The 6005-nt window shown below is 23.7% G+C and overlaps 1 protein-coding gene across 2 annotated transcripts in view; it reads left to right on the top strand.

Annotated features, from left to right (window-relative positions):
• The first annotated feature begins 2262 nt into the window (after positions 1–2262).
• Positions 2263–6005, top strand: part of LOC126895726 (uncharacterized) — a 9870-nt gene continuing 6127 nt past the window's right edge. For both annotated transcript variants that reach the window (XM_050667922.1, XM_050667921.1), the window contains exon 1: positions 2263–2663. The gene's annotated coding sequence lies outside the window, so the exon portion shown is untranslated. The remainder of the gene's footprint in view (positions 2664–6005) is intronic.

The raw sequence follows: 6005 nt of genomic DNA, 5'->3' as shown, positions 1-6005 counted from the left end.
AAAAGTATAAACCTAAAGAAAAGGAAATATCTAAGATATTTATAAAAAAAATGTTTAGATGCATTCATCTTTCAAAAAATTATGATAATTAAGAAAAAAAAAGTTTAAAAAATGTCAAAATATACCATTTTTAAAAATAATAATTTATTATAAATAGTATTATTCATAAAAAATCCACTTCAAAGAGTAGTTATTTTGTTTTTAGTATTGAATTTGGCTTATTCATTCTCCAAAATGTCACTGTCAGTGACGAATTTAGGAATTTTGCTGTGCGAGATACTTGTACCAGTACCTTCTCCTTAAATTTCTGACTTAAATCTGAGTGTATCATATCATATTATCTGTTACATAATATAATAGTTTATTTAAATGTATGGTTGTATGAATTATTTACTTGTTATCATAAACAATGTTCTTATTATTTTGTTTCCATTCTTGTTAACACTTCTAATTTATTATTTTCTGTTTAAAGAATTTACCATATTTAATCAAATTATATTTAAAGTCAGAAAATACTTTTTTTTTATTAGCTTTCAATACAAAGTATTATTATAGCTTAACAATTAAATAAAACGAGAAAAGAAAAAACAAATAATAATAATAATAAAAAAATAGTACAATAATTGTACTATTTTGATCAATTATTGATCTTACATCTACAAAATTACAGTAAACATCATTAAATAAAAAAACCAGCTGAATGAATAAAAGAAATAACTAAAGATATTACATCAAGAGAAGTTGAATTAAGAATAGTGTAACAATTAATAGGAGAGATATTAAGATGAGATAAATTATTAAATAATATAGAACGATTACTTTAAAATGCACAGCAGTCAAAAATTATATGAGGAAAATCGCAGAGAACTTCATCGTCATGTTTGGGGTAGAAAGNATTATATGAGGAAAATCGCAGAGAACTTCATCGTCATGTTTGGGGCAGAAAGGAGAATTGTTAAGGGACATTTTGTACGCATGAAAAGGAAGGCGATTATGACCAAGTCTTAGTCGAGAAAAGGATAATATATGGAACCGGGAGAGAGGAAGTTTATGGAACCAAGGATGATTTGGAATAGTTGGTGAAATTGATTTGTGCCAAGCTGCGATGAGAGAGAAAGGAGAAGACCAATATACTTGCCATGCTAGAAATATCGTCTTATTAAGGGATGAAACGAAGTCGCATGATGGAATATTGAGGGTTGGACGACGGGTAATGAATTTGGTAAGTTTGGCTTAATGGTCAGCTTCCTCATTACCAAAAATACCCACATGACTAGGACACCATAAAAATTCGATTTTTGTATTAGCTAAGAAAAGATTATAAATCAACGATTTTATTTTAATAATAAGAAAAGATCTGGATTTTTTGAATGAATTAGAAGTGAGAGAAGAAAAGACTGATAAAGATTCAGTAATTATTAAAACATTAGAAATATTGAAGGATTGAATAAGCTCAAGGGCCGAAGAAATGGCATAACACTCAGTAGTAAAAGAACAAGATTGTGAAGGGAGAATATCTGAGAATTTAATATTAAGACTAGGAATAAAGAACGAGAAACCAGCGGAATTAGAGCTTACTAACCATCAGTAAATATAAGACAATAATTGGAGAAATTAGAGAATAAGAACTCATTGAATAGATTATTAACAAAATTAATAGGGAGAGATTGTAATTGCAGTTTTGAGTAAGAAAGAAAGTGATGGTTAAAGTGAATAGGTGGGCAATAAATAAGAGCCAGGAAGAAGACCTTATATATTAAGGCCTTAAAAAAGGCCTTATATACATTGAAATTATTATTAATTTGTGATTACTATTGGGTAATACAGTTATTATTATGGCTGTATTTTCATTTTTATGTTTATAGATAACGTTCTAGACGTAATAATAAAAGGAATAGCAGTTACTTCAAATATGGTTGTAGGTAAATTTTTTTTGACTATGGTCCAACAAATGATAACAAACTACCAAGTTATCTGCATTGATTAGAATCTAGTTGATTACAAAATTCGATAAAGTAATACTCTATGAAAAATTGTTTAATAAAACTAATCTTTATTCTGTTTTTTTTTTATAATTTAGTAGTTACAACAGGTAATTAATTTGTTTTTGTTAATTTGTTATTTGCGTGCTCTAAATAATAGTAATAAAAATATGACTAAAAAAAGGCAGGAATTGTTTTTAATTTTAAAGAAAATAAATTTTACATTGTTTATAATTTATATTTATTTTAAAAATTATTTGTAACTTATTTATTATTAGTATTTAGGTATAAATTATTTTTTGTTAATAGCTTAAAAGTTGGAAAATTAAATCAGCCTATGTTCACATCATTATTTTATTTATTTTTCACAATATGAAAAATTCATCCCAATGGAGAAGATGAAAGTATTTTTTTTTGTTTTTAATTATAGGTACTATCCATTTTTTATAATACTGTAATAATTAGTATATTTTATACGAAAACAATTTGTTTTTAACCAACCAATTGTAAAATTTTGAACTTGTAAGATTCATAGTATGGGATACTGTTTTACGAGGAGTGGAGGGAGCCCCCCACAAGCTTTTCATGGGAAACAAATTATGGAAAATTATACAAGGGCCCAAAATTGTTGGCCCCTCCAATTAACATTTCCTGGCTACGGGCCTGCATGAATCAACTAAGGTAATATATTACTTGGAATTGTTGAACCTTGGAACATCAAAAAAACGTTTATTTGCAGTGTTATTTAGTTTATTTTGTTAAGAGATAATCCTGTATGTTTTGTAGAGTAATCCATCAAGGTATTACGTTTTGATTGCATAGTGATTTGTTTTATCATCATTATTACTTATAATGATATAGTTGTTTGGTTATTAAATGATGTAAGATAGAAAATTTTATGTGAATATTGACTACAATTTAATTTTTTCACTTTTTTTTAGTTGGATGCAGTTAAAGTTAAAACAGTATTAAAAACTTAATATAATATAGCACTAAATTATATTGTCAATTCATATACATTTTCTTTTTTAGAATATAATGATATATAACCGTGGCTTAGTTGATGGACTTGGTAGAAGTCAATTAGTGAAATTATTTTCACAGTTTGGAACATTAGAAAATGTTATCATGTTGCCTTTCAAATCTTATTGCTTTGTTAGCTATTTGAATGTTGATGATGCAAAAAAAAGCATTAAATAATATTAATGGTAAAAAAAATGCAACTTGTGTATTTAATTTATACAGAATCAGGTAAATTAGGATTATTAATTTTTTGTAATTCATTTTATTTGATTATATATATTTTTTGTAGTGCCAAAAAATGTAGAAATTAGTTATGATTTACCACTCGGTTTAGAAATAATTGATAATTTTATAACAGATAAGCAAGAAATTTTTTCGCTTAATTTTTTAAATGAACGATGGATAAATTCAAGTATTATTATTTTTAAATAAAAATATAGTCTTTATTAATTTATAAATTTTATAGGTTGTATGAAAAATTGACAAGTGAAACATTATGGTTATGAATTTTATTATGATAACAATGCTATTAAACTGAATAGTTATTGTGATCCAATTCCAAAATAGTTTGAATTTGTGTTAAATATCATTATATTAAAATTAAATTGGTATCCAAATCAGATAACAATTAATCGTTATTTACTTAGACAGGGTAGGCTTGTAATATAATATGAAGTTATTTTTAAAAACTTATAATAATTATAATTATAATGAAAAGGAACATAAAATGTTGGTATAGATTTAAAAAAAAAAGCAGCGACATTAATGGGAACTCAGGATAATCTATCATATTATTTATTAGTTTATAGAGCCATAATACATAAGCAATTGGTAAAGCTTTTCAAATTAATGCTAGAATCAATAATGACCAGGTCTATATCATCTCTCTTCGTTAATTAGCATATTTAAAAACTGTAATTGTAGACATTTAATTTTTTTAATCAAATTCATTGATGAAGAGACCAAATTATTGACACATATTACAATATTGATTGTATTTAACTATATTTATCATATAAGGTTTCAAGATAAGTAGTTTTAGTGAATTCTCCAAAATTTCTTTTAAGAAAGCCAACAGTATTTAAAACTTTATTGTACATAAGAGTTATTTGTTTGGTAAACAATAGGTCAAATGACAAAATAATACCAACGTAATTCTAAAAATTGTCATAAATTGAGTATAATTTCACTAAAATTACAATCTCAGATTTAGTATTTTTTTAATTATTGGGATATAATGCAAATTACAAAATAACATAAATGTTAATAGTGAAAGGAGACAGATTGTAGAATTAGTTATACAAGCATTTCCACTCAAAATACTAGTTTGAATTGTATTGTCAAAAAAAGTTGATTTCAATTTAATATTTAATAGAAATACTGTTTGGAAAGAATTAAAAGTGTATAATTCATATAAATAAAACTAATATAACAATAGAATATCACATAACAAATAATAATTCAAGTTTTACATCATGATAGAAAAGTAGTATGAACTAAATTACTGCCCACTTTAAGTTTCAATTACTATATGAAAATTATCATTCAAATTTTGAATAAAGAATATATAATTTAAGAACAAGGGACACATTTTTAGAAAAAGAAATTTTAAATTAGCGACTTTTTGAAAAAAAAAAGTGATTGTAATTGAGGTATGATAATAAATAAGGATCAAAAAGTTTGTAATACAGTATTGTCATTACAATTATCTTCATCTACTTCAAAAGCTTCCAATTCTGGTATAGGAAACCTTAGAGTAGCTGCTACTCTTGTAATCTGTGTTAGCACTAAAATTAATATTTATCACAATAATTAGCAAATTCTTTTAACCAATAATTATTATAAATATATAGTTTCATTCAAAAATCATAAAATAACTTAATTAATATAATTAGTTGACTTCTTTAAAATAGTAAATTTTATAAAATTTTGAATTTTTATAAATATATTTGTTGGTCTTATCAATCCATTAAGTCATCTAGACATCATTTTATGTATTTTATTTTATTTTTTTTGTGATGCTCAGCAAGAATCCCTTAAATTTAATTTAGCTTTCTTAAAACAACTTTGACATATTCTTTGAATCTGTGGTGAATATATGGAAGGAGGCGTTTATGTTCCAACAACCAAAGCAAAACAATTTTTTGTCATTAAAATTAACATATTAATCAAATATTCTTTGATTAATTATTATGCTCTTTTCATTCAAATTCATTATGACATTATGCTTTATGCAAATTTTTAGTCGGATCTAGTATTAAGGGTATATTACTTTTGACATTTTACAGTCTAACAATAAAATATTATAAGTTGAGCATAACATTTATTTTTATTAATTGAAAAATATGTAGTTATTGACATTTATAATAATATTGAAACATATTAATCTAAAAAAATACATTAGTATATGAAGCATAATTAAAAGTATTATTATCTTTCAAAATATAATTAATAAAATCATTTAAATTATTAAGAATGAAATAACTTGACACAAGCTTTTCGTATCTAACTAGAGTTTCAGCATTATAAAACTGTAAAATTACAATTATTTTTAACTATTTAAATAAGTCAAATTCAATACTAAAAGCAAAATAACTACTCTTTGAAGTGGATTTTTTATGAATAATACTATATATAAAAAATTATTATTTTTAAAAATGGTNCAAATTCAATACTAAAAACAAAATAACTACTCTTTGAAGTGGATTTTTTATGAATAATACTATTTATAATAAATTATTATTTTTAAAAATGGTATATTTTGACATTTTTTAAACTTTTTTTTTCTTAATTATCATAATTTTTTGAAAGATGAATGCATCTAAACATTTTTTTTATAAATATCTTAGATATTTCCTTTTCTTTAGGTTTATACTTTTTGTTAATCTAAATTTTTAATTCTTAACTTTTTGAAAATTGAATGAGTGAAAACAAATTTTTTTATATATATATATCTAAATTAATTTCCTTTTATATATTATGAACTTTTTGAAAATCCGT

This window comes from Daktulosphaira vitifoliae, unplaced genomic scaffold (genome assembly GCF_025091365.1).
Source record: "Daktulosphaira vitifoliae isolate Bord-2020 unplaced genomic scaffold, ASM2509136v1 Scaffold_1, whole genome shotgun sequence".
Classification (NCBI taxonomy): domain Eukaryota; kingdom Metazoa; phylum Arthropoda; class Insecta; order Hemiptera; family Phylloxeridae; genus Daktulosphaira; species Daktulosphaira vitifoliae.
The sequence above is the reverse complement of the archived record's forward strand: the minus strand, read 5'-3'. Positions and strand labels throughout refer to the sequence as shown.